Source organism: Manis pentadactyla, chromosome 2 (genome assembly GCF_030020395.1).
Source record: "Manis pentadactyla isolate mManPen7 chromosome 2, mManPen7.hap1, whole genome shotgun sequence".
In the NCBI taxonomy this organism is placed as follows: Eukaryota; Metazoa; Chordata; class Mammalia; order Pholidota; family Manidae; genus Manis; species Manis pentadactyla.
This window is the reverse complement of record NC_080020.1, coordinates 160,837,659-160,863,937: the sequence shown is the minus strand read 5'-3', so window position 1 is coordinate 160,863,937 and position 26,279 is coordinate 160,837,659.

Genomic DNA, 26,279 nt, shown 5'->3' with positions numbered 1-26,279 from the left:
CCTCAGAAGCCTAAACCAGGAAAAGACCTGCAACATGTGAACCCACAGGTGGTGTGCAGTGGTGTTTAGTGACTGTGGGCATGGAGATTTTCCTGGGTACACTGCACCTAAAGTTTAACTATAAAGCAAGGGAGTTCTTAGGAGCAATGTACAATCTGGACATTCAAGCTAAGAAATCTAAATCCTTATCTAGTTGCAGAACTGAATGTTAAGCTCTCCTGCATGTGTTTATATGCTGACCACTTGAGTAAAGATTTACTTGGAAACTGAGGGGGTCCTTAGCTGGAATGGAAAACAACAGTGGACCCAGCTGTGTAAAGGGAGAAGGAGGATTTGACAATAGTCTTGCCTCTGCTATCATCCTCAATAAATCATACAGGTCATAGGAGTTTTTTATTTTTAAGTATATTTTAGCTGAAGGACCTCATTTGCCAAGGAAGATGTGACATAACCGAGGACAACCAGAATGATAAGAGATCAGCAATTGGGTGGAGTTCCTGAAATAAACTTTGGGAATAAAAAATAGTAGGAATTATTATTAATGTGACCCTGCTTAAAATACTGAGCTGTAGGGGAAAAGTTAAGCAGGACTCACATAAACAAATATGGGCCAGAACCCTCACACAAAGAACAAGACATACATGACTTGAACAGGGGAAGTAGATGGTTTGACCAGAGGAGAAACTACTGAAGGTAACATTTGCAGTACTGATCAACTGAGGAATGGGAAAAGACTTCCAATGAGAGAAACAGTAGGTCAAAGGAAAAGACAGAGACATAAGAGGGGAGCACTTCTTGAGATACGGGGAAATTCAGTATGAGTTAGAGTTTGGAAACCTGGAGGTGATGTTCATGGATGGAAAATGTAAAGGGTGGAATCATAGATGGCAAAGAAATAGGATAGATTATCAGGAACTTTGCATATTGTGCTAAATCACATAGAACTAATTTCATAAATAAACGCCACATATATGACTGATTTAGTAGATAAATGATGGGATTAGATTTGCATTGGTAACAAGGGGGGGTCTAAACATGGAGCCGAATGGAGGAGAGATTATAAAAATTCAGATGAGAAATGATGAAGATTTGAACTAAGTATGGATAGGTAGGATCAATCATAGTGACCCATTAGTGAGTAACTATAGAATAAATGATGAAGATTCAAATGATGGTAATTGTTCTGGAAATGTAGAGGAAGAAATACAATTGCTTGGTAAGGTGATCCATTGGGTACAATTGAAGAAGGTATCTTTCCTCCATTTTTATGGCTTGAATAAATGTTGATACAAAAAGACCAAGTCCTGGAGTACAAAGAAGAAAAGGCATTGAATTTAGTTTTGTTTTAATATGAGTTTGGCTGTAAAAAGGTGGATCTTATTTGGAAACATACTTGAGGTTAAATAACATACAGTTATTAAATTATAAAGTAGCTTATCCTAGGATATCCTAAAACACTTAAAAAGACATTTGTGAATTTTTCTATTTTCTTATTCATCATGTAATTGGAAACTGTACTATATGTATTTTATATCAGTGTATATCCACATTTTAATATTTTGAGTGTTGAAAAAAGAATGAGAGCAAAGAGAGCTTTATTAATAGGGTTTTGTATCAGGTCAGGAGTGAGAGAGGAAACATAAGCTATATTTCATATTTCTCCGAAATCTTTAATATTACCAGGGATAATGATAATGGTGAAATCTCCAAGGGGTATATGATGTTCTGAAGTTCAAATACATTACTCGAAATTTGCATTATTCCCATGTGGGGACTCCTGCAAGACTTAAAAGGGCCTGGTACAGAGGAATGTTGCTGGCACTTGCAGCTGCCTTCAGGAACCTGCTGGATGAGAAACCTTCCGCTCCTACCAACAGCTCTGCCACACTTAAATCCCTACCACCTTCTCAAGAAAGCCTTCCCAAACACAAAGCAAAGCTGAGCCTCCTTGTCCTCCCTTACAGGATTTGGGGCACCCTCTCGTCAGTAATTATCTTCCTAGGATGCATCTGTCTGATTGCATGGCTGATTTCTGTCCTCTAGCTCCCAGAGTCCTCCCTTGTTGAGGCCACTGGCCACTGTTGTATTTCTTTCAGCATTTCTAGTTGCTAGCAGAGTATGTACCAAATATCTTAAGTTCTTAAAATTATGTTCAATCGGTGAATGAGAGAGAACCCTGTACCAGTTGAATAGCTAGAACCCTAATTAATTTTGAGGAAAGCATATTGCCAGGGGTCCCACTGGCTCTAGCTTTGCCAGAAGAACCCACCCCACCCCATGAACCTCAGTTTTCTCACCTATTGAAAGTAAAGTGATAAATTTTTCTCAAAGGCTTACTTTGATGATTAATTGAATACACATATTTAGAACACTTGCCAGACAGTAATAATCCAGTAAAATGAAATTCTCATCCATTTTCCTATTCTTCTCTGAGATTCTCAACTTCAATTCTATACAAATATTCATGGTCCTAAAAATATGTATGTTTCTAGATGCAGTAACAGTGTGGCATGTGGAAATTTGTTTTTACCTTTTAATATTTTTTCCTTTATCCTTGTTGACACATGCCTAATCTCTAGCCAAAAAATATAATAATAAAAATCAGTCATAATGATCTCGAAAATGATTTCCCTGGATGGCTCATGAGAGAATGATTCTATCTTTATAAGTAAACAGATAAATTATAGAAAATAAAAATGACAGGGGAAACTGCTTTAAATACAGTATTCATATCTTGACCATAGAGTGCCCTAAAATGTTCCAAGGCCTTACATAAGAAAAGTCAGAATTAGTATGCAGTCACATGAATCTTTGTTAAGTGTTACTACTATGTTACAACTTGAAAAACTGTATTTATTTGCCATCATTTCTTAAGCAATAGTCAAAATATCACATATCAAAGGAGTGACAAGAATATGCAGCCTCAAACTAGTTATTCCCTTATTGTCAAGTGGCCATGGGGCTAATTGCTTGGTGCTTATATCAGCCTTCTTCAAGAGTGTGAATCCTTGGGCATGTTACTGAGCTTCAGTTTGCACACATATTAAACGGTTAAACAATACTCTATAGAATTTTTGTTACAAATAAATGAGATAATACATGCAGAGTATCTGATACATAGATAATGCTATTAATAATTAACAAATATTAATGATTTACCATTAATACTAAATATAAAATCCTAAACACTACCAATAGAAATGACACTGAAGCTACTATATGAAATGTTTTAATTAAATAGTGTACATATGTATACATACATTTATATAAACTATACTTTTCAGATCCCCTTTACTACTGATGGTATTCTCAGCTCTATGAGAGGCTCTACTAGAGGAAGCTAGGAAAGCAGGATGACAGAGAACAGACATCACCTTCCGTTTACAGTTCATGTTAGTATCACTTCAGATGACAGTTACAATGTCATCCTTCCAGCCCCAGAGATACCAGCCCTGGCCATGCTTCCCTCAGCCATTCATGTACAAATCATGCAATGCATCCCTCAGAGGTCTAAGACACGGCAATCGGAGCCCCTCCTAAGAGCTCCTAGCTTTAGATAACACCACTTCCAGCTCTCAGCTCCCTAGTTATTATCAGCTGGGTTACCATAGTCTTAAAAATAATATGTGCTTCTTGCAGTAACTCTTTTGTCTATTCAAACCTTTGACATCTCCACACCAATTTCCTGTACACAACCTCTTGCTGAAATGTCTAGGGTGGTTTGTATTTTTCTGTGTTCTGATGGAGTCAGCATCTAACCAGCATTATAAAAAAACCCAAATTAATTTCATTCCCTTAAATGTGAAGCCCTAATTTTGTCTTTGCTTTGATTTTTGTAGAGATTTGGGAATTATTTTGAAAACTCTATATAGCACTCTCTAGTCAAACTTTATGAGATGGTAAAAATATTCTTTAACAGCATCTATGCTGTTTCATTAACTGTTCTTATGAATACCACTGGTCAGTCAAATGTGGCTACTGACCAGTTGAAATGTGGCTAGTGTGACTAAAGAACATAGATTTTAATTAATCTTAATTTACATAGCCACATGTGGCCAGTGGCAATGTTGTCCATCACAAGCTATGCAGTTGACTGGGTGATGAAATTTCAAAGACTTACAAAGGTATGTTCTATCAAGCAGATAAAATATCACCTAAAGAGCTAAAAGATCCCAGTGACTGCATCTAGAATATTAATAGTCCTATGAAATCTCAATAATATAGATAAGTATTTTATACAAAAAGGAGCATAGTCATAACCTATTATTTAATATCTTGAAAATTGCTTATAAACTTTTATCCAAGAAAATAAATATAAATTAAGATTGTTATGATCCTTAAACATGTATTTTTTTAACCTAACTGTGTATCTATATATATATACATTTGCATGTTTCTCAAGCCCTTACATATTCTTTGAGAATGTTTTGTTAATTGTTGCATATTATTTCTTTACAGGAGAGATCATAATTTATTTCACCATATGATGAAGTTGGACATTTAGGTAGTTGCTGGTGATTCACTGTTACAAATATTGTTTTGATATTTTCTTAAAACAGAATTATTAGGCCATTAAAATTAATATTTTAACATAAAAATCACATATATCTTATGAATAACAAAAGAAAAGAAACAATATTTATAAATGTAAAAGAGTCAGTAGAAATCCATTATGTTAGGTAGAAAGACAGACATAAGAGGGTGGAGGGAGATAAGGCCAGTAGAGCCAATTAAAAGGGACTCAAAAGTTACCAGATAAAACCAGAGAGTCAGAAAAGACTCACAGAGTTAATTAGTTAAAGTTTCAAGGACCAGGAGTGACTTGGAATGCCCAGACACTCCCCAGATAAAGAAAATACCAGAGGATAGTCACAGCAAACATCAGGACACAGCCCATGTCATCTTTTTACCAGTTAGACCAGGCCTCCTAGTCAAAGATGGTCAGTCAAGGACTTCTCTGTCCTGTCAAAAACCACAGAAAAAAAAGCCTCACAGTAAGCAGTCTGCCTTTGCCTACCTTGACTCTGGCCCACTCCTCACTTGGAGTGCATTCAAATAAAACTTTGATTCTGCTTTGCTGCTGAGTCCCTGCCTTTCAGTTCTTTGTTGTGGTGGGGACAAGGGCCCAGGAGAATGAACTCAACCCGTAACAATCACTCAGACATAAGTACTTTTTAAACTCTGTGTATGTATTTCAAGTAAATTTTCTAAGAATTCTCATTTATTTTATTAAAAATCATGTTGAATTCTACCTATATTTTAGTGCCTTGCTGTAACTTCAGGGGGTTGGGGAAGGAATCTCGGGGAAAAATATCTTTGAAACCAAAATCAGTCAAACAGAGAAATAAAGTAGGAGAAACCCGTTTATTGCTTACAAGCTGTTGTCCACATCTGCTCACCTGTGTCTCTCACAACCCAGCTGCAAAAGGGACCCCACCCAACCTCTCTGGTCCAGCTATGCCTTCACTCCCCTTTATAATTACCTATTGATACGGAGATGGACTATGGCCAGGCAAGATATTCTGGGAATACTGCAATTTTGCCCACACTTGCTTTTCTATGAACTGTTATATAAATATTTTTTCTTCATGTTAGTATTCTTTTACAACATAATTTTTGATTCTGCATTCTATTTTAATACTACATACTATAATTTGCCTAACACTCAGTTGTTATTTAGAGTTTTTCCATTTTATCAATTATATCTACTTATCTATATAAAACACTTTCATGAACATCTTTTCATGGACATCTTTGCACAGTTCTTCATAATTTTCTTAGAATAAATTTCTAGACTATGAATTAATAAGGCAGAAAGTATAAATATTGCCAGGGTATTTAAACTGGGTATTAAAACTCAGATGTTAATATTCAAAAAGCTCACCTACCCACACTGATAGACTGTGGGACTGTTGAGAAAATACTTCATTGCTTCTTTAAGGTTAGGGCTTTCTAAACAAAGAAACGAGAAACCTGGATTAAGGGACAGGCCTTGGAAATTAAAAGATGATTTACATCTCTCTGGAGCAGAGATTTACCTCCCTGTAGGTATGTTTACCATATCAAAGGGGGATTATACCTGGGGCTATCATTTACATTACAAAGGATTTGTGTACTCTAACATAAAGTATTCTTTTCTCTTGGAGTGGAAGAGGGGATCCTGTGCAAGCTGTCTTAGAAAAACTGAATTCCAGGTTCAAGATCCCTCTCCTACAGAGCATAACTTTAGAAGATGGAAGAATTGGGAAAAGAGAGCAAATGTTTTCTCTGTTAATGATAATCTCCCTTGATCCAGAAACTTTGTTCACTTTCATAAATAAATATAAATATTAAAAATGTTTTCAGAGATTCTTAGAGTAGGTAGATAGCTAAACCTAAACAGGGAGAGGGCAAGGGACTTTGGCAAGTGTTTATATTTGTATATTCTTATATTCTACACATTCCATATAAACTGGGGGAGTGAGAATACAGATAACAGACTGGCCAAAACCACACCACCTGTTTCCAACATGCAGGGGACGTTGACCCAAACTTCACCCCAAAATTCATTTAGATGGTAAAAATCACCCCCCTCCACATTAGCATAGTAAAAATCACACCTCCCTGCTGCCATGACAGTTCTGATGGGAAACAAATAGAGTAAAAACTTTTCCCTTCCACTGTGAGGGTGGAGCAAGGCTGGACTCCAAAAAATAATCCACCTGGTCCCTCTGAAACCTGACCCCACTTGGTGAATATTCATCTCCCTTCATACAAAAAGGGCTCCTCTTCTGTTTCCTCGGCTTACCTCCTTCAGGGTCTGCCTGCACCCCAATTCTCAGATGTGTACTTCTGTCTTTCTTGGAACTTTTATTTCCCAAATAAACTATTAATGCTCAACTGCTTTTGCATCCATTCTTGAGTTCTTTCTTGAAACCAGACCAAGGATCCATCTCTGATAACAAGATGGCAAAAATGGTGTGTATCTTTGCTTGAGGTCTAGTGTGGAAGAGTCTGCCCTTAGAATTTAAAGCCATTAGTATGCAATTTCCCTAAGTTTGCTGTTTCTGATGCCGGTGTTCTTGTTTGCGGAGCCAAAGAATGAGCTTCACAAACAGTCAAGGTAGGAGAGCAAGGTACAGGCTTTTATTTAGAAATAAAGTGAGAGAATAGAGCTCCTGGCTCATGCCAGGAGGGGACAAGACAGCCCGTAGTGGTGTGTTGTCTAGGGAGTTTTATAGGCAGTTGAGGATTTTTCGAAAATGAAAAAAACTTAGGGGTGTGGATTTGCATCACCTGCCCTGTCCTCAAGGTGGGCTTGGTCATAGTCTGATTGCTGGGGCTGACAGCGGAGTCACAGGTTATGCTGATACCCTTGCAGAACACTCAAAATATTCCAGGCCAAGTTGCTTCTGGCCTTTTGACCTTTAACTGATCTCACTGAAGATGTCTATATTCTTAGTTATCTTCCCCTAGAGAATTAGTGTGACCTTGACTTTGCATAATGCTTAACAGAGATTCAATGGGGACTTCTTTGCCCATTGTTACATTGCTCTGACTGTAAATATTCCACCCTGCTTTTCACGGAGGATCTCACCCTACTCTGATTTTCACGGAGGATCTCACCCTACTCTGACTACACCCACCGTCCCATCCCTGTCTCATTTCGACTTATGCTGCCTGAGTGATCCTGCAATGTTTAATTTGAGAAATGAATATGGATAGTGGTATTGAGCCAATTATACGTGTTTTGTTCCTCGCAGGACTCAAAGACACTTTGAAAATCTAAGGTATAACAATTCAAAATGAAAAAAATTGAAGGTAAATATGAACTATCAGAAATAACAAAATATACAAGGGAAGAATAAACAGAGTAAACATAAAAAGTAGTAAGAAATAGAGGAGAGGGGTGGAAGATGGCGGCGTGAGTAGAGCAGCGGATCTCCTCCCAAAACCACATATATCTATGAAAATATAACAAAGACAACCCTTCCTAGAATAAAGACCAGAGGACACAGGACAATATCCAGACCACATCTGCACCTGAGAGAACACAGCGCCTCGCAAAGGGGGTAAGACACAAGCCCTGGCCCGGTGGGAGCCGAGTGGCCATTCCCCCAACTCCAAGGGGGAGAAGAATAGGCAGAGCGGTAGGGAGACGGAGCCCAGGACTGCCGAACACCCAGCCCCAGCCAACCGGGTCCAGACACAGTACGTGCCCAGGGGGCCCTGGATACTAGGAAACAGGGCAGCAAGAACAGTGAGCAGGCACCGGAGGCTGGGCGCCGGAGGACATAAGAAAAGTGCGTGACCAATTTTTTTTTTTTTTTGCTGCTTTGACTTGGTGAGCGCTTTTGGGAAGTCTTAAAGGGATAGGGACCCCAATACTAGGGAAACAGGGAAGCAAGAACAGTGAGCGGGCACCGGTAGCCTGTTGCAGGAGGACACCAGAAAAGCGAGGGCCCATTTTTTGCTGTTTTGTTTTGGAAAGTGATTTTTGGAAGTCTTAAAGTGATAGGGACCCCAATACTAGGGAAACAGAGCAGCAAGACCAGTGATCAGAGGTCTGAGGTTGGCGCCGGAGAATAAAGAAAAACGAGCAGCCACCTTTTTTTCTTTATTTAATTAAAAAAAAATTTTTTTTTTAATTTAAAAACTTTTTTCTTTTTTTTTTTTCTGGTGGTTGTTATTTTGTTTTGGCGGGTGCGTTTTGGAAGTCTTAAAGGGGCACGGCGGGACAATTAATCCAGAGGTAGGGAATCCGGGGATCTCTGGGCACCCTAACCCCTGGGCTGCAGCGAGCAGGGAGGCCCCTTACGGAGATAAATACCCTCGCAGCCGCTCCTGCTCCAACGTGACTCCACCACTTTGGAGCAGCTGCCCGAGCCAGGCCACGCCCACAGCAACAGCGTAGATAAACTCCATAGCAGCCGGGCAGGAAGCAGAAACGCTGTCTGCGTGCAGCTGCGCAGCACAAGCCACTAGAGGTCGCTGTTCTCCCAGGAGAGGAGGGCCACAAACCAACAAGAAAGGAAGTCCTTCCAGCCGTCACTCGTCCCAGTTCTGCAGACTATTCCTATCACCATGAAAATGCAAAGCTACAGGCAGACAAAGATCACAGAGACAACACCAGAGAAGGAGACAGACCTAACCAGTCTTCCTGTAAAAGAATTCAAAATAAGAATCGTAAGCATGCTGACAGAGATGCAGAGAAATACGCAAGAGAAATGGGATGAAGTCCAGAGGGAGATCACAGATGCCAGAAAGGAGATCGCAGAAATGAAACAAACTCTGGAAGGGTTTATAAGCAGAATGGATAGGATGCAAGAGGCCATTGATGGAATTGAAACCAGAGAACAGGAACACATAGAGGCTGACATAGAGACAAAAGGATCTCCAGGAATGAAACAATGTTAAGAGAACTGTGTGACCAATCCAAAAGGAACAATATCCGTATTATAGGGGTTCCAGAAGAAGAAGAGATAGGAAAAGAGATGGAAAGTATCTTAGAAGAAATAATTGGTGATAACTTCCCCAAACAGGGGGAGGAAATAATCGAACAGACCACGGAAATACACAGAACCCCCAACAGAAAGGATCCAAGGAGGACAACACCAAGACACATAATAATTAAAATGGCAAAGATCAAAGACAAGGACAAAGTATTACAGGCAGCCAGAGAGAAAAAAAAGGTTACCTACAAAGGAAAACCCATCAGGCTATCATCAGACTTCTCAACAGAAACCCTACAGGCCAGAAGAGAATGGCATGATATACTTAATGCAATGAAACAGAAGGGCCTCGAACCAAGACTACTGTATCCAGCACGAATATCATTTAAATATGAAGGAGGGATTAAACAATTCCCAGACAAGCAAAACTTGAGGGAATTTGCCTCCCACAAACCACCTCTACAGGGCATCCTACAGGGACTGCTCTAGATAGGAGCACTCCTAAAAAGAGCACACAACAAAACACCCAACATATGAAGAAGGGAGGAGGAGGAATAAGAAGGGAGAGAAATAAAGAATCATCAGACTGTGTTTATAATAGCTCAACAAGCGAGTTAAGTTAGACAGTAAGATAGTAAAGAAGCTAACCCTAAACCTTTGGTAACCACAAACTTAAAGCCTGCAATGGCAATAAATTCATACCTTTCAATAATCACCCTAAATGTAAATGGACTGAATGCACCAATCAAAAGACACAGAGTAATAGAATGGATAAAAAAGCAAGACCCATCCATATGCTGCTTAGAAGAGACTCATCTCAAACCCAAAGACGCGCACAGACTTAAAGTCAAGAGATGGAAAAAGATATTTCAAGCAAACAACAGAGAGAAGAAAGCAGGTGTTGCAATTCTGGTATCAGACAAAACAGACGTCAAAATAAAGAAAGTAACAAAAGACAAAGAAGGATATTACATAATCATAAAGGGCTCAGTCCATCAAGAGGATATAACCATTATAAATATATATGCACCCAATACAGGAGCACCAACATACCTGAAACAAATATTAACAGAACTAAAGGAGGAAATAGAATGCAATGCATTCATAATAGGAGACGTCAACACACCACTCACTCCAAAGGACAGATCCACCAGACAGAAAATAAGTAAGGACACAGAGGCACTGAACAACACACTAGAACAGATGGACCTAATAGACATCTACAGAACTCTACATCCAAAAGCAACAGGATACACATTCTTCTCAAGTGCACATGGAACATTCTCCAGAATAGACCACATACTAGGACACAAAAAGAGCCTCAGTAAATTCCAAAAGACTGAAACCATACCAAACAACTTTTCAGACCACAAAGGCATTAAACTAGAAATAAACTGTTCAAAGAAAGCAAAAAGGCTCACAAACACATGAAGGCTAAACAACACGCTCCTAAATAATCAATGGATCAATGACCAAATCAAAATGGAGATACAGCAATATATGGAAACAAATGACAACAACAACATTAAGCCCCAACTTCTGTGGGATACAGCAAAAGCAGTCTTAAGAGGAAAGTATATAGCAAACCAAGCATATTTAATAAAGGAAGAACAATATCAAATGAACGGTCTAATGTCACAACTATGGAAATTGGAAAAAGAAGAACAAATGAGGCCTAAGGTCAGCAGAAGGAGGGACATAATAAAGATCAGAGAAGAAATAAAGAAAATTGAGAAGAATAAAATAGCAAAAATCAATGAAACCAAGAGCTGGTTCTTCGAGAAAATAAACAAAATAGATAAGCCTCTAGCCAGACTTATTAAGAGGAAAATAGAGTCAACACAAATCAACAGTATCAGAAACGAGAAAGGAAAAATCACGACGGACCCCGCAGAAATACAAAGAATTATTAGAGACTACTATGAAAACCTATATGCTAACAAGCTGGGAAACCTAGGAGAAATGGACAACTTCCTAGAAAAATACAACCTTCCAACACTGACCCAAAAATAAACAGAAAATCTAAACAGACCAATTACCAGCAACGAAATTGAAGCGGTAATCAAAAAACTACTAAAGAACAAAACCCCCGGGCCAGATGGATTTACCTCGGAATTTTATCAGACATACAGGGAAGACATAATACCCATTCTCCTTAAAGTTTTCCAAGAAATAGAAGAGGAGGGGATACTCCCAAACTCATTCTATGAAGCTAACATCACCCTAATACCAAAACCAGACAAAGACATCACCAAAAAAGAAAACTACAGACCAATATCGCTGATGAACGTAGACGCAAAAATACTCAACAAAATTTTAGCAAACCGAATTCAAAAATACATCAAAACCATCGTACACCATGACCAAGTGGGATTCATCCCAGGGATGCAAGGATGGCACAACATTCGAAAGTCCATCAATATCATCCACCACATCAACAAAAAGAAAGACAAAAACCACATGATCATCTCCATAGATGCTGAAAAAGCATTTGACAAAGTTCAACATCCATTCATGATAAAAACTCTCAGCAAAATGGGAATAGAGGGCAAGTACCTCAACATAATAAAGGCCATCTATGAAAAACCCACAGCCAACATTATATTGAACAGCGAGAAGCTGAAAGCATTTCCTCTGAGATCGGGAAGTAGACAGGGATGCCCACTCTCTCCACTGTTATGTAACATAGTACTGTAGGACCTAGCCACGGTAATCAGACAAAACAAAAAAATACAAGGAATCCAGATTGGCAAAGAAGAAGTTAAACTGTCACTATTTGCAGATGACATGATACTGTACATAAAAAACCCTAAAGACTCCACCCCAGAACTACTGGAACTGATATCGGAATACAGCAAAGTTGCAGGATACAAAATCAACACACAGAAATCTGTGGCTTTCCTATATACCAACAATGAACCAACAGAAAGAGAAATCAGGAAAACAACTCCATTCACAATTGCATCAAAAAAAATAAAATACCTAGGAATAAACCTAACCAAAGAAGTGAAAGACTTCTATTCTGAAAACTACAAATCACTCTTAAGAGAAATTAAAGGGGACACTAACAGATGGAAACTCATCCCATGCTCGTGGCTAGGAAGAATTAATATTGTCAAAATGGCCATCCTGCCCAAAGCAATATACAGATTTGATGCAATCCCTATGAAACTACCAGCAACATTCTTCAATGACCTGGAACAAATAATTCAAAAATTCATATGGAAACACCAAAGACCCCGAATAGCCAAAGCAATCCTGAGAAAGAAGAATAAAGTAGGGGGGATCTCACTCCCCAACTTTAAGCTCTATTATAAAGCCATAGTAATCAAGACAATTTGGTACTGGCACAAGAGCAGAGCCACAGACCAATGGAACAGACTAGACAATCCAGACATTAACCCAGACATATATGTTCAATTAATATTTGATAAAGGATCCATGGACATACAATGGCGAAATGACAGTCTCTTCAACAGATGGTGCTGGAAAAACTGGACAGCTACATGTAGGAGAATGAAACTGGACCATTGTCTAACCCCATATACAAAAGTAAACTCAAAATGGATCAAAGACCTGAATGTAAGTCATGAAACCATTAAACTCTTGGAAGAAAACATAGGCAAAAACCTCTTAGACATAAACATGAGTGACCTCTTCTTAAACATATCTCTCCGGGCAAGGAAAACAACAGCAAAAATGAACAAGTGGGACTATATTAAGCTGAAAAGCTTCTGTACAGCAAAAGACACCATCAATAGAACAAAAAGGAACCCTACAGTATGGGAGAATATCTTTGAAAATGACACATCCGATAAAGGCTTGACGTCCAGAATATATAAAGAGCTCACACGCCTCAATAAACAAAAAACAAATAACCCAATAAAAAATGGGCAGAGGAACTGAACAGACAGTTCTCCAAAAAAGAAATACAGATGGCCAACAGACACATGAAAAGATGCTCCACATCGCTAATTATCAGAGAAATGCAAATTTAAACTACAATGACGTATCACCTCACACCAGTAAGGATGGCTGCCATCCAAAAGACAAACAACAACAAATGTTGGCGAGGCTGTGGAGAAAGGGGAACCCTCCTACACTGCTGGTGGGAATGTAAGTTAGTTCAACCATTGTGGAAAGCAGTATGGAGGTACATCAAAATGCTCAAAACAGACCTACCATTTGACCCAGGAATGGCACTCCTAGGAATTTACCCTAAGAATGCAGCAATCAAGTATGAGAAAGATCAGTGCACCCCTATGTTTATCGCAGCACTATTTACAATAGCCAAGAATTGGAAGCAACCTAAATGTCCATCCATAGATGAATGGATAAAGAAGATGTGGTACATATACACAATGGAATACTACTCAGCCATAAGAAAAGGGCAAATCCAACCATTTGCAGCAACATGGATGGAGATGAAGTGTATTATGCTCAGTGAAACAAGCCAAGCAGAGAAAGAGAAATAACAAATGATTTCACTCATCTGTGGAATATAAGAACAAAGGAAAAACTGAAGGAACAAAACAGCAACAGAATCACAGAACTCAAGAATGGACTAACAGGTACCAAAGGGAAAGGGACTGGGGAGGATGGGTGGGTAGGGAGGAATAAGGGAGGGCAGAAAAAGAGGGGTATTAAGATTAGCATCCATAGCGGGGTGGGAGAAAGGGGAGGGCTGTACAACACAGAGAAGACAAGTAGTGATTCTACAACAGTTTGCTACGCTGATGGACAGTGACTGTAAAGGAGTATATAGGGGGGACGGACCTGGTATAGGGGAGAGCCTAGTAAACAAAGTATTCGTCATGTAAGTGTAGATTAATGATTAAAAAAAAAAAAAGGAGTTCCTATGTGGTGACCTCTAATCAGTTCTACACAATGATATAAAGGGCATATAAAAGTGTAGGCAAAGGGTCTGTTTGTGTTTATACAGAGAATCAAAGCCTAATTGGGCTACCCTGAAAATGAACTAAGATACGATATGAAAAAGAACTTCCAACATCAGCACTCTCGGGAAGACTCATGACAGAAGATGATCAGCAAAAAAAAAACTCCAACAAAGATCCACGCACTGCCACAGGTGTAGATGCACTCATCCCACCAGTTCCTGGAGTTGCCATGCATGGGAATGATGAAGGAGATATCTAAGCTGGCCTGTGCATACAGTAAAACAAAAAATTGGACTGGATCTATACTGTTGGAACTCAACCAAGAATTAGGAGAAGTGCAAATTGTAGCACTCCAAAATCTTACAACCACAGAGTATTTATTGTTAAAAGAACATATGGGATATGAACAGTCCCCAGTAATGGGTTGTTCTAGTTTATCTGAATTCTCTCAGACTGTTTAAGCTCAGTCGGACAATATCCACCATATCATAGATAAGTTTTCACAAATGCCTAACGTGCCTAACTGGTTTTCTTGGTTTCACTGGAGATGGCTGGTAATTACAGGTATGCTTTGGTTAGGTAACTATATTCCTATTATGTTAATGTGTGTGCACAATTTAATTAGTAGCTTAAAACCTATAAGTGCTGAAGTTACTCTACAAGAAGATATGTCAAAGAAATAATCAATCTTCCCTGGTTTTCTTCTGCCTGCTACTTCTATAGCTTTTCTTCTTCCTACCTAATCACAACCTTTAAATAGAACTCGTGCCACATGTCGAATTTACTGAGTATCATAATTCTTCCAAGTGGTAAAGATACCTCAAGACAAATGCTGGGCATAGAAGCCACAGGGCATAAATATGCAAAGAAGTAAAAAGCTAACCTTTTCAAACAATAAGGCTTCTCTCTCACCTACCAACTTAACATTTCCCTGTATGGCCCCGGAAGATGACTGGTTAGCCAGAGACGGGTAAGATTCCTCAAGGGAGGAACAAACTAAGACAGGCACAGTCACAGGGGGCCATCTGGTGAGAAAATGGGGAGCAGCAGAGGTGAGGCTTAGAACCTCCCCCCTCATGTTCTGAGAGAAATCTTCTGCATACATGGATGTTTATTGCCCTCGTCTAGCTCGGATTAACACATAGTCTACAGGCACACACCTGATCATCTGCATTTGCTCTCTTACAACACTAAACTCTGTTTTCTACCTTTATCTCGTATCTACCTACCACTTCAGCATTTTATTAAAAATAATAATAATAGAGAAATGTGGTATCCACATATAAATCAAGTTTAAAAATCAAATGAATATTCATATTTGAACTGACTGTGTATAGTTCATAATGCCTGAACAAAACCGAAAGCTTTTGTGATGACTGCCCTTGGACTGTTCACCATGTAACTTATTCACTATGTAAGAATTTGTACTCCATGTAAGAATTTGTTCGTTATGCATCAGAAGATTGGAGACTGACGAAAATTAGGCTTGGGGTGGATTAATGATTGTGCATTGAGTATTGACCCCCCCTATACAGAAATTTATTGTTTTAACTACTATTTGATCAATAAATATGAGAGACGCACTCACAAAAAAAAAAAGATACTAAAGAGGCTAACCTTGAACCTTTGGTAACCAGAAATTTAAAGCCTGCAATGGCAATAAGTACATATCTTTCAATAGTCACCCTAAATGTTAATGGGCTGAATGCACCAATCAAAAGACATAGAGTAATAGAATGGATTAAAAAGCAAGATCCATCTATATGCTGCTTACAAGAAACTCATCTCAAACCCAAAGACATGTACAGACTAAAAGTCAAGGGATGGAAAAACATATTTCAAGCAAACAACAGCGAGAAGAAAGCAGAGGTTGCAGTACTAATATCAGACAAAATAGACTTCAAAAAAAAGAAAGTAACAAGAGATAAAGAAGGAAACTACATAATGATAAAGGGCTCAGTCAAACAAGAGGATATAACCATTCGAAATATATATGCACCCAACACAGGAGCACCAGCATATGTGAAACAAATACTCACAGAACTAAAGGGGGAAATAGACTGCAATGCATTCATTCTAGGAGACTTCAACACACCACTCACCCAAAAGGATAGATCCACCGGGCAGAAAATAAGTAAGGACACGGAAGCACTGAACAACACAGTAGAGCTGATGGACCTAATAGACATCTGTAGACCTCTACATCTAAATGCAACAGGATATACATTCTTCTCAAGTGCACATGGAACATTCTCCAGAATAGACCACATACTAGGACACAAAAAGAGCCTCAGTAAATTCCAAAAGATTGAAATCCTACCAACCAACTTTTCAGACCACAAAGGCATAAAACTAGAAATAAACTGTACAAATAAAGCAAAGAGGCTCACAAACACATTGAGGCTTAACAACACGCTCCTAAATAATCAATGGATCAATGACCAAATCAAAATGGAGATCCAGCAATATATGGAAACAAATGACAACAACAACACTAAGCCCCAACTTCTGTGGAAAACAGCAAAAGCAGTCTTAAAAGTGAAGTATATAGCAATCCAAGCATATTTAAAAAAGGAAGAACAATCCCAAATGAACGGTCTGTCACAACTATCGAAATTGGAAAAAGAAGAACAAATGAGGCCTAAGGTCAGCAGAAGGAGGGACATAATGAAGATCAGACAAGAAATAAATAAAATTCAGAATAATAAAACAATAGCAAAAATCAATGAAACCAAGAGCTGGTTCATCGAGAAAATAAACAAAATAGATAAGTCTCTAGCCAGACTTATTAAGAAGAAAAGAATGTCAACACAAATCAACAGTATCAGAAACGAGAAAGGAAAAATCAGGACGGGCCCCACAGAAATACAATAAATTATTAGAGAATACTATGAAAACCTATATGCTAACAAGCTCGGAAACCTAGGAGAAATGGACAACTTCTTAGAAAAATACAACCTTCCATGACTGACCCAGAAAGAAACAGAAAATCTAAACAGACTAATTACCAGCAACGAAATTGAAGCGGTAATCAAAAAAATACCAAAAGGCGGAGCCAACATGGCGGCGTGAGTAGGACAGTGGGAATCTCCTCCCAAAAACATACATACTTTTGAAAATACAACAAACACAACTAGCCCTAAAAGAGAGACCAGAAGACGCAGGACAGTGGCCAGACTGCAGCTACACCAGCGAGAACCCAGCGACTGGTGAAAGGGGTAAGATACAAGCCCCGGCCCGGCGGGACCCGAGCGCCCCTCCCCCCAGCTCCCCGCGGGAGAACAATAGGCAGAGCGGGAGGGAGACGGAGCCCAGGACTGCCAAACACCCAGCCCCAGCCATCCGGGCCAGAGCGCAGACACAGTACATGCCCAGGGGGCCCTGGATACTGGGGGAACAGGGAGTAAGACCTCTGAGCGGGTGCTGAAGCTGATGCCCCTGTGACAAAGAAAAGCGGGGGCTTTTTGAAAGTCTTAAAGGGACAGGGACTTAACAGCTTGACGGAAACAACCCAGGTCACAGTACAGCAGCTGGAAATTACAGGGAAAACCGGGTGCACTAACCCCCTGGGCAACAGCTCTGAGACCCCCCACGGAGGCAAACAGTCAAGCAGCCCCCCCATCCATCACCCCACCGGGCGCTGCGAAAGCAGAGAAGCAGCCTGAGACAAATTCCGCCCACAGAAAGGGAAATTTCTCCCTCCCGGCCAGGCAAGACACAAAGACCCACTCTACACGCAATTACCCAACACAAGCCACTAGGGGTCGCAGTTGCCCCAGTAAAGAAAGGCCAGTAGTAAGTGAAAATTTTGGCCCTCCCAGCTGACAGTCAATAGCACCTGTCAACATGAAAAGGCAAAAAAATATGATCCAGACAAGACTAACCCAGACAGCTTCAGCATCTGCTACATCTTCCCCTGAGAAGGAATCTGGGGAGATAGATTTAGCCAGTCTACCTGAAAAAGAATTCAAAACGAAAGTCATAACCATGCTGATGGACTTGCAGAGAAATATGCAAGAACTAAGGAAGGAGAATTCAGAAATAAAACAAGCTCTGGAAGGACTTCAAAACAGAATGGACGAGATGCAAGAGACCATTAATGGACTAGAAAACAGAGAACAGGAACGCAGAGAAGCTGATGCAGAGAGAGATAAAAGGATCTCCAGGAATGAAAGAATTTTAAGAGAGCTGAGTGATCAATATAAAAGGAATAATATAAGAATCATAGGCATTCCAGAAGAAGTAGAGAGAGAAAAGGGGATAGAAAATGTCTTTGAAGAAATAATTGCTGAAAATTTCCCCAAACTAGGGGAAGAAATGGCCTCTCAGACCACAGAGGTACACAGAACTCCCATGACAAGGGATCCAAGGAGGGCAACACCAAGACACATAATAATTAAAATGGCAAAGATCAAAGACAAGGACAAAGTATTACAAGCAGCCAGAGAGAAAAAAAAGGTTACCTACAAAGGAAAACCCATCAGGCTATCATCAGACTTCTCAACAGAAACCCTACAGGCCAGAAGAGAATGGCATGATATACTTAATGCAATGAAACAGAAGGGCCTCGAACCAAGACTACTGTATCCAGCACGAATATCATTTAAATATGAAGGAGGGATTAAACAATTCCCAGACAAGCAAAACTTGAGGGAATTTGCCTCCCACAAACCACCTCTACAGGGCATCCTACAGGGACTGCTCTAGATGGGAGCACTCCTAAAAAGAGCACACAACAAAACACCCAACATATGAAGAAGGGAGGAGGAGGAATAAGAAGGGAGAGAAATAAAGAATCATCAGATTGTGTATATAATAGCTCAACAAGCGAGTTAAGTTAGACAGTAAGATAGTAAAGAAGCTAACCCTAAACCTTTGGTAACCACAAACTTAAAGCCTGCAATGGCAATAAATTCATACCTTTCAATAATCACCCTAAATGTAAATGGACTGAATGCACCAATCAAAAGACACAGAGTAATAGAATGGATAAAAAAGCAAGACCCATCCATATGCTGCTTAGAAGAGACTCACCTCAAACCCAAAGACGTGCACAGACTTAAAGTCAAGGGATGGAAAAAGATATTTCAAGCAAACAACAGAGAGAAGAAAGCAGGTGTTTCAATTATGGTATCAGACAAAACAGACTTCAAAATAAAGAAAGTAACAAAAGACAAAGAAGGACATTACATAATGATAAAGGGCTCAGTCCATCAAGAGGATATAACCATTATAAATATATATGCACCCAATACAGGAGCACCAACATACCTGAAACAAATATTAACAGAACTAAAGGAGGAAATAGAATGCAATGCATTCATTCTAGGAGACTTCAACACACCACTCACTCCAAAGGACAGATCCACCAGACAGAAAATAAGTAAGGACACAGAGGCACTGAACAACACACTAGAACAGATGGACCTAATAGACATCTACAGAACTCTACATCCAAAAGCAGCAGGATACACGTTCTTCTCAAGTGCACATGGAACATTCTCCAGAATAGACCACATACTAGGACACAAAAAGAGCCTCAGTAAATTCCAAAAGATTGAAATCCTACCAACCAACTTTTCAGACCACAAAGGCATTAAACTAGAAATAAACTGTTCAAAGAAAGCAAAAAGGCTCACAAACACATGGAGGCTAAACAACACGCTCCTAAATAATCAATGGATCAATGACCAAATCAAAATGGAGATACAGCAATATATGGAAACAAATGACAACATCAACACTAAGCCCCAACTTCTGTGGGACGCAGCAAAAGCAGTCTTAAGAGGAAAGTATATAGCACTCCAAGCATATTTAAAAAAGGAAGAGCAATCCCAAATGAACGGTCTAATGTCACAACTATCAAAATTGGAAAAAGAAGAACAAATGAGGCCTAAGGTCAGCAGAAGGAGGGACATAATAAAGATCAGAGAAGAAATAAATAAAATTGAGAAGAATAAAACAATAGCAAATATCAATGAAACCAAGAGCTGGTACTTCAAGAAAATAAACAAAATAGATAAGCCTCTAACCAGACTTATTAAGAAGAAAAGAGAGTCAACACAAATCAACAGTATCAGAAATGAGAAAGGAAAAATCACGACGGATCCCACAGATATACAAAGAATTATTAGAGAATACTATGAAAACCTATATGCTAACAAGCTGAGAAACCTAGGAGAAATGGACAACTTCTTGGAGAAATACAGCCTTCCAAGACTGACCCAAAAAGAAAAAGAAAATCTAAACAGACCAATTACAAGCAACGAAATTGAAGCGGTAATCAAAAAACTACCAAAGAACAAAACCCCCGGGCCAGATGGATTTACCTCGGAATTTTATCAGACATACAGGGAAGACATAATACCCATTCTCCTTAAAGTTTTCCAAGAAATAGAAGAGGAGGGGATACACCCAAACTCATTCTATGAAGCTAACATCACCCTAATACCAAAACCAGGCAAAGACACCACCAAAAAAGAAAACTACAGACCAATATCCCTGATGAACGTAGACGCAAAAATACTCAACAAAATTTTAGCAAACCGAATTCAAAAATACATCAAAACCATCGTACACCATGACCAAGTGGGATTCATCCCAGGGAAGCAAGGATGGCAGAACATTCGAAAGTCCATCAATATCATCCACCACATCAACAAAAAGAAAGACAAAAACCACATGATCATCTCCATAGATGCTGAAAAAGCATTTGACAAAGTTCAACATCCATTCATGTTAAAAACTCTCAGCAAAATGGGAATAGAGGGCAAGTACCTCAACATAATAAAGGCCATCTATGAAAAACCCACAGCCAACATTATATTGAATAGCGAGAAGCTGAAAGCATTTCCGCTGAGATCGGGAACTAGACAGGGATGCCCACTCTCCCCACTGTTATTTAACATTGTACTAGAGGTCCTAGCCACGGCAATCAGACAAAACAAAAAAATACAAGGAATCCAGATTGGCAAAGAAGAAGTCAAACTGTCACTATTTGCAGATGACATGATACTGTACATAAAAAACCCTAAAGACTCCACCCCAGAACTACTAGAACTGATATCGGAATACAGCAAAGTTGCAGGATACAAAATCAACACACAGAAATCTGTGGCTTTCCTATATACCAACAATGAACCAACAGAAAGAGAAATCAGGAAAACAACTCCATTCACAATTGCATCAAAAAAAATAAAATACCTAGGATTAAACCTAACCAAAGAAGTGAAAGACTTATATTCTGAAAACTACAAGTCACTCTTAAAAGAAATTAAAGGGGACACTAACAGATGGAAACGCATCAAATGCTTGTGGCTAGGAAGAATTAATATCGTCAAAATGGCCATCCTGCCCAAAGCAATATACAGATTTGATGCAATCCCTATGAAACTACCAGCAACATTCTTCAATGAACTGGAACAAATAATTCAAAAATTCATATGGAACCACCAAAGACCCGGAAGAGCCAAAGCAATCCTGAGAAAGAAGAATAAAGTAGGGGGGATCTCACTCCCCAACTTCAAGCTCTATTATAAAGCCATAGTAATCAAGACAATTTGGTACTGGCACAAGAACAGAGCCACAGACCAATGGAACAGACTAGACAATCGAGACATTAACTCAGACATATATGGTCAATTAATATTTGATAAAGGAGCCATGGACATGCAATGGCGAAATGACAGTCTCTTCAACAGATGGTGCTGGCAAAACTGGACAGCTACATGTAGGAGAATGAAACTGGACCATCGTCTAACCCCATATACAAAAGTAAACTCAAAATGGATCAAAGACCTGAATGTAAGTCATGAAACCATTAAACTCTTGGAAGAAAACATAGGCACAAACCTCTTAGACATAAACATGAGTGACCTCTTCTTGAACATATCTCCCCGGGCAAGGAAAACAACAGCAAAAATGAACAAGTGGGACTATATTAAGCTGAAAAGCTTCTGTACAGCAAAAGACACCATCAATAGAACAAAAAGGAACCCTACAGTATGGGAGAATATCTTTGAAAATGACACATCCGATAAAGGCTTGACGTCCAGAATATATAAAGAGCTCACACGCCTCAACAAACAAAAAACAAATAACCCAATTAAAAAATGGGCAAAGGAACTGAACAGACGGTTCTCCAAAAAAGAAATACAGATGGCCAACAGACACATGAAAAGATGCTCCACATCGCTAATTATCAGAAGAAATGCAAATTAAAACTACAATGAGGTATCACCTCACACCAGTAAGGATGGCTGCCATCCAAAAGACAAACAACAACAAATGTTGGCGAGGCTGTGGAGAAAGGGGAACCCTCCTCCACTGCTGGTGGGAATGTAAACTTGTTCAACCATTGTGGAAAGCAGTATGGAGGTACATCAAAATGCTCAAAACAGACTTACCATTTGACCCAGGAATTGCACTCCTAGGAATTTACCCTAAGAATGCAGCAATCAAGTATGAGAAAGATCAGTGCACCCCTATGTTTATCGCAGCACTATTTACAATAGCCAAGAATTGGAAGCAACCTAAATGTCCATCCATAGATGAATGGATAAAGAAGATGTGGTACATATACACAATGGAATACTACTCAGCCATAAGAAAAGGGCAAATCCAACCATTTGCAGCAACATGGATGGAGCTGGAGGGTATTTTGCTCAGTGAAACAAGCCAAGCAGAGAAAGAGAAATACCAAATGATTTCACTCATCTGTGGAATATAAGAACAAAGGAAAAACTGAAGGAACAAAACAGCAGCAGAATCACAGAACTCAAGAATGGACTAACAGGTACCAAAGGGAAAGGGACTGGGGAGGATGGGTGGGTAGGGAGGGATAAGGGGGGGAGAAGTAGGGGGGTATTAAGATTAGCATCCATAGCGGGGTGGGAGAAAGGGGAGGGCTGTACAACACAGAGAAGACAAGTAGTGATTCTACAACAGGTTGCTACGCTGATGGACAGTGACTGTAAAGGAGTATATAGGGGGGACCTGGTATAGGGGAGAGCCTAGTAAACAAAGTATTCGTAAGTATTCGTCATGTAAGTGTAGATTAATGATTAAAAAAAAATGCAGTTCCTATGTGGTGACCTCTAATGAGTTCTACACAATGATATAAAGGACATATAAAAGTGTAGGCAAAGGGTCTGTTTGTGTTTATACGGAGGATCAAAGCCTAATTTGGCTACCCCGAAAATGAACTAAGAAACGATATGAAAGAGAACTTCCAACATCAGCACTCTCGGGAAGACTCATGCCAGAAGATGATCATCAAAAAACCCCAACAAAGATCCACGCACTGCTACAGCTGTAGATGCACTCATCCCACCAGCTCCTGGACTTGCCATGGGAATGAAGGAGATATCTAAGCTGGCCTGTGCATACAGTAAAACAACAAATTTGACTGGATCTATACTGTTGGAACTCAACCAAGAATTAGGAAAAGTGCAAATTGTAGCGCTCCAAAATCTTACAACTACAGACTATTTACTGTTAAAAGAACATATGGGATGTGAACAGTGCACAGGAATGGGTTGTTTTAATTTGTCTGATTTTTCTCAAACTATTCAAATTCAGTTAGATAATAACCATCATATCATTGATAAGTTTTCACAAATGCCTAGGGTGCCTAACTGGTTTTCTTGGTTTCACTGGAGATGGCTGGTAATTACAGGTATGCTTTGGTTATGTAACTATACTCCTATTATGTTAATGTGTGTGTGCAATTTAAGTAGTAGCTTAAAATCTATACATGCTGAAGTTACTCTACAAGAAGATTTGTCAAAGAAATAATCAATCTTCCCATGTTTTCTCCCGCCTGCTACTTCTATAGCTTTTCTTCTTCCTTCCTAATTACAACCCTTAAATAGAATTCGTGCCTCATATCAAATTTACCGAGTATCATAATTCTTCCAAGTGGTAAAGATACCTCAAGACAAATGCTGGGCATAGAAGCCACAGGGCATAAATATGCAAAGAAATAAAAAGCTAACCATTTCAAACAATAAGGCTTCTCTCTCACTTACCAATTCTACATTTCCCTGTATGGCCCCGGAAGATGACTGGTTAGCCAGAGACGGGTAAGATTCCTCAAGGGAGGAACAACCTAAGACAGGCACAGTCGCAGGGGGGTCATCAGGTGAGAAATTGGGGATCAACAGAGGTGAGGCTTAGAACCTCACCCCCCCATTCTGAGAGAAATCTTCTGCATACGTGGATGTTATATTGCCCTTGTCTAGCTTGGATTAACACATAGTCTACAGGCACACACCTGATCATCTACATTTGCTCTCTTACAACACTAAACTATGTTTTCTACCTTTATGTTGTATCTACCTACCACTTTGGCATTTTATTAAAAATAATAAAGAGAGAAATGTGGTATCCACATATAAATCAAGTATAAAAATCAAATGTGTATTCATATTTGAACTGACTGTTTATAGTTCATAATGCATGAGCAAAACCAAAAGTTTCTGTGATGACTGCCCTTGTACTGTTCACCATGTAACTTAGTCACTATGTAAGAATTTGTTCTCCATGTAAGAACTTGTTCGTTATGCTTCAGAAGATTGGAGACTGACGAAAATTAGGCTTGGGGTGGATTAATGATTGTGCATTGAGCATTGACTCCCCTATACAGAATTTTATTGTTGTTAACAACCATTTGATCAATAAATATGAGAGATGCCCTAACAACAACAACCAAAAAAAAGTACACACTTCCAATTGTAAAATAAATAAGTAACCGGGATGTAATGTATAGCATAAGGAATATAGTCAAAATATTGTAACAACTTGGTATGGTGATAGCTGGTACCTAGAATTATCATGTATATAAATGTTGAATCACTGTGTTGTACACCTGAAACTAATGTAATGTAATACTGTGTGTCAACTACCCTTCAATAAAAAATAATTATCTAAAAAAAAAAAAAACTACCAAAGAACAAAACCCCCGGGCCAGATGGATTTACCTCGGAATTTTATCAGACATACAGGGAAGACATAATACCCATTCTCCTTAGAGTTTTCCAAAAAATAGAGGAGGAGGAGATACTCCCAAACTCATTCTATGAAGCTAACATCACCCTAATACCAAAACCAGGCAAAGACCTCACCAAAAAAGAAAACTACAGACCAATATCCCTGATGAATGTAGATGCAAAAATACTCAACAAAATTTTAGCAAACCGAATTCAAAAATACATCAAAACCATCGTACACCATGACCAAGTGGGATTCATCCCAGGGATGCAAGGATGGCACAACATTCGAAAGTCCATCAATATCATCCACCACATCAACAAAAAGAAAGACAAAAACCACATGATCATCTCCATAGATGCTGAAAAAGCATTTGACAAAGTTCAACATCCATTCATGTTAAAAACTCTCAGCAAAATGGGAATAGAGGGCAAGTACCTCAACATAATAAAGGCCATCTATGATAAACCCACAGCCAACATTATATGGAAGAGCGAGAAGCTGAAAGCATTTCCTCTGAGATCGGGAAGTAGACAGGGATGCCCACTCTCTCCACTGTTATTTAACATAGTACTGGAGGTCCTAGCCACGGCAATCAGACAAAACAAAGAAATACAAGGAATCCAGATTGGCAAAGAAGAAGTTAAACTGTCACTATTTGCAGATGACATGATACTGTACATAAACAACCCTAAAGACTCCACCCCAAAACTACTAGAACTGATATCGGAATACAGCAACGTTGCAGGATACAACATCAACACACAGAAATCTGTGGGTTTCCTATACAATAACAATGAACCAACAGAAAGAGAAATCAGGGAAACAACTCCATTCACAATTGCATCAAAAAAAAATAAAATACCTAGAAATAAACCTAACCAAAGAAGTGAAAGACTTATACTCTGAAAACTACAAGTCACTCTTAAGAGAAATTAAAGGGGACACTAACAGATGGAAA